General features: G+C 43.9%; 1 protein-coding gene across 4 annotated transcripts in view; it reads left to right on the top strand.

Annotated features, from left to right (window-relative positions):
• Nucleotides 1-1,193: 1,193 nt before the first annotated feature.
• The window catches only part of SATB1 (SATB homeobox 1), a 103,320-nt gene continuing 94,270 nt past the window's right edge, over nucleotides 1,194-10,243 (top strand). The window contains exons 1-2 of one of the 4 annotated variants that reach the window (XM_047768990.1): nucleotides 1,194-1,325; nucleotides 1,982-2,223. The gene's annotated coding sequence lies outside the window, so the exon portion shown is untranslated. Of the gene's footprint in view, nucleotides 1,326-1,950; nucleotides 2,224-7,823; nucleotides 8,321-10,243 lie in introns of those variants that run through there. The other 3 variants (XM_047769043.1, XM_047769015.1, XM_047768998.1) reach the window with 3 other exon arrangements.

The raw sequence follows: 10,243 nt of genomic DNA, 5'->3' as shown, positions 1-10,243 counted from the left end.
TAAAAGATAAAATAAGATGGCACGGATATCAGGATTTTCCCAGCGTACTTTATTCATAGACATCTGACAGAAGAGGACCTAACAGCTTTGAGGAAAAACTGAATTCTCAGCCCACAGTCACTTTCCAGGAACTTCACCGCAAACAGTGCTCTGCGCTAGCGGGATGGAGATCTTAGCCATCTCCCTCCTGCTTCCATAGTTTCTTTCTCTCTAAATACAATTATTTATGGAGACTTAATGAGAGACCAAGCCTTGGGTGAAAGGAACTCTAGAAAGTGCAGCTTCTAAAAATACACCGAGGCGCCTCTACAGTCCTTATTGTTGCAAACTGACGTTTTGCAGTTCAAGCCATAAACTTAACAGCTACACACAGAGAGAGGGAGGGAGAAAGAGGCAGAGAGAGGGAGAGAGAGAGGGCGGGGGCGGGGAGCAAAGACTATGGTTTTTTTTCTTTCTTTTTTTTTTTTTTTTTTTTGTTCTCCGCAGTTTCCTTAACTTTGAGTAAACAGTAGTAATTTTCTGTTGTCAGACTCAATACGAATTTCCCAAAGACAACACAAGACAAAAGACCTGTTAGCTCCCTGAGAACTGGGCGGGGGGGAGACGGGCAGGAAAAGAGGGCAAAGTTGATCAAGTATCCAGTTTCTCCTTAACCTGGGATTCTGAATCTCCAGTCAGCCAAATCTAGCAGAGGTGACTGGAGTTTCAGTCCCCTTTTGGAAAGGTTCCCTCGCCCCCCCTGAGTCCCCTGTCACTAAATCCTCCTCACTTGCCCAGTCCGCTTCCAGCTTTTTGGAGAAATTAGATCTCAGTTTAGGCGTCTTTTGCCAGTGGGTTGAAAAGAAGTACAGCTGCCAACAGGAGGATATTAAAAAAAAAAAAAAAATGAGCAAGGGCGCGGCGCGGTGGTCTGCAAGAGAACCCCCTCCTCCTTCTTCAGCCACGTGTTGTTCCGCAGTTGGGGTGCAACGCTCCGGCATGGGGTGCTATAAGGGGTCAGGGTGGGGTGAAGGGAGGTGGACAGAACAAGCTGGAAGTGGAGGAGGCCCTCTAGGAAGGATCTCGACCGATCTCTGGCGAGAGAAAAAAACTGGCCCACATGCCCCTAGTGGGGAGCGATCCACCCCACGCAGGCTGGCTTGGGCGGGGGGTGAGGGGGTGGGTGTGCGTCGGGGCCTCTCACCTGACTTCCTCCTCGGCTGGCACACACGCTACAATCATCCCCTTCCCCTCACCACCCCCCAAAAGCCCAACCAAACAACGAACAACAAGAGGAAGCCGCAGGCGGCAGGAGGAGGGGTGCGCGCGCTGGGGGCCCGGGAGAGGTGAGGGGGCAGGGTTGGTGGGCGTCGAGAACCGCGCACCGCCACGCGTTCCCCCCCAGGCGCCCACACTTACCCTCCCGACTGAGGGTCCGGTTTTCGGGTCCGATCCCAGGGCGCGCCTCTCTCCCGCCCGCGCCCGTCCGACCCGCCGCCCCCCACACCCGGGGCAGCGCGCGGGGAGGGAGCCTGCGAGCAGCGCGCGGCGGCGGCAGTGGCGGCGGCGGCGGCTCGGGCTCGGCTCGGCTCGGGCTCCAGCGCGTCCCGGGTCGCCGGCTGCCGCCGAGGCTCCACCGCCAGGGGGAGAAGCCGGGGAGGGCGCTGGGGAGGCGGGCCGGGCCCTCGCAGCCCAGCCGGCCAGCCCGCGCCGCACACGCTCCGCGGCGGCGGCGGCGGCGGCGGCGGCGGCGCGAGGTCCGCCGAGCCCCCGGACGCAGCGTGCCCTGCCCGGAGCCGCGGCTGGATGCGCGCCCGGGTGGCTGTGGGCTCCCGCGGGGGGCGCCCTGGCCGCCCCGGTGCGCCTCCAGACTGCGGACGCCGCGACCGCCAAGGCGCTCAGGGCTCCCGCTGGCCCCTTCCCCCTCCCGCCCCCGCCGCCCCCTCCCCCTCTCCCCCCGTTAACATCTCCTCCCTCCCCCCTCTTCCTTCCCTCGGCCCAGCGCACTCGCTAGCTCGCTCCTCGCCTCGCTCTCCCCTTTAAACGCCCACTTCGGATGGGAAAAGAAGACAACTTGAAGTCAAGTTGCAATTAACTTCCGCGGCAGCCGCAGCTTAGCTGCGGCGGCACCAGAGGCAGAAGCCGCCGCCTCGGAAGTCCGACGCCGGCGCGTCCGCCTGGGGAGCTGCTCCTGGTCTCGGGCCGCGCTCGACAGCCACCGCCACCCCCAACGCCCATGCCTGAGTGAGTTCTGCTCCTTTGCCTCTCTCTGTCTCTATCTCTCTGTCTCTCTTTCTGTGTCTCTTTCTCCCTCTCCCCTACTCTTGTGCTTTTATCTCTGTCTCTCTCCTTTTACGGAATCGATCCAAACTTCACTGTAGTACCCACTCGAGGTGCCCCACTTTGGGGCAGCTCGGATCCCCTCTTGTGGGCGCCGGGCGGCAGGGGTCTTCCAAGCCCCTTCTCTCGCGCGCGGCGGGATCCGGCAGAGTAGCCGGTAGAGTAAGGGAAAGCACCCGGGACGGGGTGCTTGATGATGCCATTCGTTCTATCTCTCCGGGTGTGGACAACCTGCCCGACAGACCCCGGCTGAACAAACTACTTGTCATTTCTCTTTTGGAAGAGAAAGGGGGAGTTGAAAAGAGGAAGGAAGCACACGGGGAAAGGGAGATCCTCTCTGTGTGCCCCGGAGCCAGGCTGGTAAAAGGTGCTCGGCTGAGTAGTTTGGGGGAGTGGAAACGTTCCCCTGTCGGATCGCAAGTAAGCTCAGCATCCTTCCCCGGTCCATCTGAGCTTTCCTCCGCCCCCCGCCGGCGCGGCTGGTTGGAGCGGCGGCGGAAAGGGCCCTGGGAAGTTTGTGGCAACTTCTCCATCCCAGGAGCCACTCTAGCGCCAGGGCGCTCAAGTTGGAGCCAGGAGTTGGAAAGTGGCGTCCTTTCGAGTCCTCGCAGGTTGTAGTGAGGTCGGTCCTGACCGGGCTCCTGGAAAGAATGTGGGGTTTGGAGTTAGGCTGGAGGCAGGAAGAGGTGCTGCCCTCTTTGCAGGGACAGGGACATCATAGGTGCGGCCTCGAGGTCTGCCCCGTGTCTCCCTCCTGCGATCCCGACCCGAGCGTGGCGGCCTTCCTCGAGCGCTCCGCCACAGAGGCTCCCGGGGCGGCGGAGCGTGGGTTTGGACAACCACGATGAAAGGGACAAAGCAGGCAGGTGGCAGGTCCGGGGACTGACTCGCGCGTACCGGGTAAACCCACTGAGCTGGAGTTTTGTGATGACCCCAGAAGACGGAGAGGTGCTTAGGGCTCTTGCTGGAGGTTTTGGCCCGGACCTCCATTAGGGCGTTGCAAATTTCACTTGCAAGTATCAACCACAGGATCTCCTCTCAAAGTGCCCTGGTTGGCAACTTTGACCTCCGCGCCCTTCCTCGGCGAACTTTCTCAGCAGCATTCCGGATTTCCAAGCAAATGCTTTAAGACCTGGACTCCACATGGTTGTCAAGACAAAGTAAAGAGAAAGACGTCCTATTCTCAGGAGAGGACCTTTCTGCCCCGACAGACTGGGGTTCCATTCTTGCATCCTGGGAGGCCAGGGGACCTGACTTACCCAAAAGGACAGAAGAGGGGGTAAGAATGAGTAAAACGCTATTGCTGGGTGTCAGGATTTGTCCTGAGCAGTCCCTGAAATCTACAGTGTTTGTCTGCAAACAGAATAACTCATCCCGTTGAAACTTTATTGAAATTTACCCAATTTAAAGTGGATTTTTCAGAGATGTCAGAAATTAAGATTTATTCAGTAGTCAAACGTAGCGGTGGGGAGGGGGGAGTAAGTGTTTGCTCTAAAAACCTTTAATCTGCTGTGTGTTACTAGTGCTATGATTTAGCAGCCGTCCTTTATTTCTATTGCATATTATTTTAGTAGAACAGTAGTGCATTCATATACTGGCTGCTCCAGTCTGCTAGCAAACATTAGCATTCAGGCTTACATTTTTGACAAATGTGCAGACAGGAATAGCATGAATAGGCATCTTAAATATTAACAACCTAAGCATCTGTTGTGAAACAAATTTAATATATTTACTCTGTTTTTCTCACATTGTTAGAAAAGGTTATAATAAGTGCATAATTTCAACTTTAGTTAGCAGAAGTAACTGGCTGTATCTTTCACTATGTTTCCAAGTGTTTAACACAATCATCAGACATAAATACTTTAATTAACTTGGTTAGGCACATTATTAAATACACTTTAGACAGTGTGTATACAATGTACAATGTAACAGTAGCAAAATATGTATCCTATTTGTGCACATTTTAAATGACGCTGCATTTTATAAATATACCAGGCATGTTTATTCTTCATCTCCATTTGACACTTATTACTTCATATTTTTCCTAATGGAAACAGTATTTTAAATGTAGAGTTGTTCAGTCATATGTAATACATAATATGTAAACAGTAGCTATAAAATACAAAGCATGGTTAAATTTGAGTATGGCTACATGTAACAAGATTATACAAGAGAAATAAAAATCACTGCTCAATTTTTGTATTCCTTTCTGAATAATGAATACAAATGATGGATGAAAAAAGAACAAATAGGGATTTCCCTCCTAAAGTATTAGTGCCTTAAAATGTGTGTGGGGTGGGGGGGGGGAGAGTGCTGGGGGGATAAGGGAAAAAAAGCAGAGGCAAAAAGATCAGCAGAGAAAGAAGACTTAAAGAACTTCCAAGAGTCTGAATAGTTATTTCCAGAATCATTGCATTCTTCACTTTCCCACAAGCTGAAATATGTAATAAATAATAGTTCTTTGTATGTAAAAGTATTCAAAAGGAATGCCTTTTGTTCATTTGTTGTAATAAATTAATATATTCTTTGGTTGATAATCTACAAAAGTAGTTCTTTTGTCTCTCAGCATCTTAAACAAGAACAACAACAAAGTGAATATTGGTTTATTTCTGCAAAGAAGTCTGTTGCCAGCTATATGAACCTGCGATTGAATCAAATGATGTGCTGAGTGGTGGTGAAGAAAGTCTGCATTAAATTAGCAAAGAGTGAAATATCTGGGGGAAATTTTCAATTATTTTTTCATGTGTCATGTTTTGGGTTGTAAATTAGGCCTAAGAGGTCAGGTGACGGGCACCTGTTCCTCATTATTGTAAAAATCTTTTGGTTACAAACACTATTAAGCTAAACACAACATGGATATACAGCAGGGACTCCATAAAGCACTCTAGTGGTTTTTCGTCTGCTGTGTAAATTTCCAGAAGGGCCATATATAGATAGATATGCCCTTTATACAAACACATCCTTTCTTCCAAGACATGTTGTCTCGGATGACTTGTTATATTAGTACTTGGGGCTGACGAAGTATATAAAGTAAGTGCATATGAATGAAATCAACCTTCAGATTATGTCTAGACATGTTGTAGTCAAATGTAAAAATGTTCTCTTTTAAACCCCTCTTTTTCCTTTACAATCCACTGATTAAGGATCAGAATTTGTTCATGTTTTAAATGGAAACCAAACCTCCCCAAATCTCCTTTTATCCTTTTTAGATAAGGTGAGTTCCATTTTAAATGATGCCAGCCCAGATATTTTGCTTGGATGCTTGCATATAAGGAGAACATTAGTTGCTCTGTATCATCATAGCTCTGTGGTCTATAGAAAATGGGGGAAAAAATTTTATATGAATGCTGTTAGGAGGAAGGGTATAATCATTTGATCTTCAAACTTACCACTTCTCTCAGGGGAGTTCTGCAATATTTTGATTACAGTTAAGGAATGTGATTTGATTTTTATGAATGGTTTACCTTTAGATATTTCAGAGAGCAGAATAAGCGTATATATTGAACAGACCTAAGCAGCACAAAGTTACAAACGATTAAAGGTGCCAGTTGATTTTAATTAGCAAAGGAGGAGGATTTTGAGTCAATTCAGTAACTCAGATTATTAAATTCTATATATAAATATGTTCTTTGTCTATTTTGGTTTTGTATAGTTTCTGCTTATTATATTAAGTATTCATTTTTAGCATTCGTGATCAGATTACAGAACAGTCATTCTTGCTTTTCAAATGGATTTGGTTTCCAAACTCCCAAACTCTGGGGTGATTTTAACAAATTGGTTCACATTTTGACAGAACAGAGTTTAGTTAATTAATAGATCAGGCACGAAAAATCCTCCATGGTAGGGTGTATTTTCTGGTAAAATGAAAGTTATGTTTCAGCATGATGAGCATCAGGCTTCAGTAATCTGTTCCTCGTGTGGAATGAACACTTCCTACTTCAAGCTAGCAGGCACCTACTGTTTATTTACGCTGCATTAAACTGACAGCTCAGCAATCAGAGGAAAAATATTACTTACCTTCCTGAAGTAAATACCAGTTTATAGGTTAGTGCACGTATTTATATTCCTGTCACCACTAAATAACGGCTCTGTCTCCATTTTAATATCTACCTGTACTCTCATCCAGGGCTTTAGACTCTTCCTGGTTGGAAGTAGGGGTCGGGAAGTGTTTTCTTATCATTTCCCAGTGACTCAACTTTTAAGAAGAGCAACTTCATCTTCTCATTTCTGTCCTGTGAGAATCAGTTAAAAGAAATGTTGTACATTTTTACATTACATACTTCACCTCCAACGTCAAAATCCCAAAAGAATCCACATGCCACTTAAAATAGTCATCTTAGAGCAAACTCAGGACAAAGCTGTTCAAACACATCCAAGTGTACATTTACTAAATTAACCCTACAAAGTTCCAAAGAGATAACTTCAACTATTAGATTACTTAGATAATAACTTTGATAAAGTGTCTTCTTTTCCAAGCCTTAGATGAATGTTTCAGTTTTTAATGGAGCTCTGCAAAAATTAGTATAAAGTGGGACACAATGATTGATTGATGGATTGATTGATTGATATTGTTTGCTTTCCTGTGAAAATATTCTTGCCTCCTTTGTCTTTTTATTTAATCTGCCAACCTTGGATTTCAACTTTTTTTCTACAATACTAAATGCATTTGCTTTTTTTTTTTTTTTTTAATTGCAAGTTAATTCTCTTTGGAGACCCCTGGAGATAGCATGATACTGTTAAACTAGAATTCCAAAATTTATGGTTCACTTGAGAACTTGAGAAAATGCTTGTTTTTACTCACATTCTATAAGTAGCTCTTACATTTGTGGTCTACACACAGTTGTCAATCTCTAATCACATATTAACATCAGAGCAAAGTATGGTCTTAATACAGCATAAAAATCAAATCTGTTACATGAGGCTCTTCTCCATCTCTCCCAAAGAAAAAGTGTCTACTATGGTAATTTATATATCGTTTCTAAGTACTATTCTCAATGGTAAGTCTATTTCAACTTGATATCTTCATAGAGTGTGATCAACACATTAGCACACATTATTTAGTACTTTTGAACTTATGCCAATGGTACCTTTTGCTGTTTATTTTTTTAACTCTTTTTTAAGATCAGACATTTCATTTCAGAGTAAATAGATACAGATTGTGTGTATATATATTCAGGGTGAGATTTAGTAGCATAGCATTTCTCCGGCATATTGGCCTATTTTTATTCTTTCAAGTTATTCTGTATCACTTCCACAGTTGTTGCTGTCTGAAGGTTCGTAAATAGAAATTCTAATCACCTCTTTCAGTGGACTTTCAAGGATGTAATTTAGTTTATGTGGTGATCCAGTTTAGCTATGAGAGATGAAAATTAGTTCACTGGTACCCCAGCATTTGTGTCCCTAGATTTGGCTGAAATTTACTCAGTCTAGTCATTTGATATTTGGTAGTGAAGTGTCTCATAATCCAGCATTAGGAGTTGGTTCAATTTCCAGTGGAGGAAAGATCTTGCTGGATAGAACATTTAACTGTGCAATATTTTATTACACTCATCACTCATTTGAGAGCCCGCTTATTGTTACGTGAATTTTTGCTGCACCTCTGGGTGCAGGTTCCCCAAATGAAGCTGAAATGCTTGCAGAAGAAGCAGATGTCAGGCTGCACCTGGTTGTGTCTTTGCTAGGATGTCTGAGGACCTGCATTCCCCCCCTCCCCCTCCCCCCCCACACCCTTTCCCCCCAGGTGTGCAGGAAATGGAGGGTGTTGTAGCGGGTGAAGTGGGTGGACTTTACCCAGAGCTATGACCTGATTTGTGACGTACCCTCAGAACTGCAGTAATGGTCTAGCTGCTTCACAGGCAACTGGTAACCACCTCATTTGGGGATGCTTCTGTCTTGCTAGCAGTGCCAGAGAGAACTTCGTCATTGTCACCTCATCAAAGACTACTTCTTGAGAGCTCTCCTGTAGGGCTAGATTCAGAGAGCAGCCTCTGATATTTGGAGGGTAAGTGCCAGAAAAAGTTCCTATTAGTTCCATATGGAGAATCAGGGCTATAGCCACAGGGAGAGACCAGCATTTAGTGACCGGGGGAGGTCTCTGTGTTGGGATGTTGCTTTTTCTCAGCAAGAGATGATTTGGGACCAGATACCAACAGAATTCTGCAGTGCGCATTCTACTTTGGGTGGTGCAATGTGGTAGGAGGCCCCCAGGAGAAATTATTAGATCTTCTTTCCCTGAGATATTTAAAGAAAAAGTAATCAGAAATCTGTGTGAGGGGGATTCTTTAGATGCAGTTTTCCAGGAAGCTGGGCATATAGTAGAGTTGATTGCTAGAGGTTCTGTTGTAGTCTTACTCAGTGGTTTCTGTATGCCGTTAAGAGCATGCAAACGACAATTTGGCCCTTTAATGTTTATAATGTTTCGACTTTAAGGTAAAAGAGTTTTCATGTTATAAATATTTTATTGTAATAATTATTATAAATAAAATAGAACCTAGTATATGCAGATATCTTTTGAAATGGAGATAGTCTTGAAGATAGTGTATTCATAATTAGCTGTTTGATGTTGAATACAATTGAGTTTTCCTGTTCCAATGAACCAGACAATGGAAATCATTGGGGATTAACAACAGGGCTATGTGATGATACCTGATATAGCAGACCTTTCCCCAGGTAAATAAAGTACTCAATTCAAATGCTTACAGTTTTAAATTCTAAAAGAATGGATATAATAATCAATATAGAATTGATAAAATCATCTAAGTGTCTCTCATTGTATTTTCACCAACTGAAGTGATACCTAGCTGTTGTGTCTAATATTAGACAGATTTCTCCAGGCTGTGGGAAGAAAGAACAATATTTTAATAACTGTGCTTTAATTTTTTTTTTTCTTAGAGGTAGGCTTTCTTTGGGGTGGTTTAAGAGGACTCAAAAACAATTTAGAACATTACCTTAAAAGTTTAAAAATGACAGCTTTACTTTGTATGGAGTCATTGTATTTTAATAATACTGTACGCTTATTAGTGTTATTAGAGCAGTAGACAGTTAATTACAGCCTTTTCTGAGACATGTTAACTGTATATTAACAGTCATGTTAAAAAAGAATGATGTATACTCTTACATACAAGCTGCTGCTTGCTAGACTCTTTTAAAAATAGTCTTTTAGAATGTATGGAGTCAGATTTTTGGTCCAGAATCATCAAAGTGTTTTCTACTTAAAGCAGCTTCATTTAAAAACTTTTCACAGAGATGTCAGATTTTCAGTGTTTCAATTTTCAATGTTTCTTCTTTGTTTTTTGTTTTTTCTTTCTTTCTTTGTAATTAGTATTGGCTTGATCACTTTTGCCAGTGGCTTTAGAAATTGTTGTCCCTCAGCAGTTTTAGCTTTCCCACGTTGTATTTGGAGATGCCTACATTTTTGTTTTGTGATGACTTTGGCCAACATAAACCATTAAAAGGTTATTGAGTTGATTTAGCATCTCTTAATACTACTCTTTATGGAATCATTTTAGTCACTGTTTCTTCAGCCAATAGTATGTTTTCTTACAATTCTCTATAACCTGATATTTAAGATACATTTGAGCAACTGATAACAGCAGTAGTTCTAGGACTATTTTATTTTCCAGATCTAAAGCCTGAGTTTTTGCTCTGGCTTCTGGCATGGCAGAAAAACAGATGACTGAAACTGGGGAAGTTTAAAACTGGACTGAATCTGCCTTAGATAATTCTATCAAGTTGGTTAACTATTTGAATTCCCTTGATTAATCTGGATATGTTGACCTTGTAACCTTGTAATACAGCACTTAAAAATTCATTAGGATGCCCACCTTGTGAATTTTTTAGTTGCTGCTCTCATTTATTTCTACAAGGTTTTAAACTACAAAAATAAATTCAGTGGAAGGTACATGTCTGTGTTATATAAAATAGT

Source organism: Phacochoerus africanus, chromosome 1 (genome assembly GCF_016906955.1).
Source record: "Phacochoerus africanus isolate WHEZ1 chromosome 1, ROS_Pafr_v1, whole genome shotgun sequence".
Classification (NCBI taxonomy): Eukaryota; Metazoa; Chordata; class Mammalia; order Artiodactyla; family Suidae; genus Phacochoerus; species Phacochoerus africanus.
Note: the sequence above shows the minus strand (reverse complement) of the source record. Positions and strands in the feature narration are given on the sequence as shown.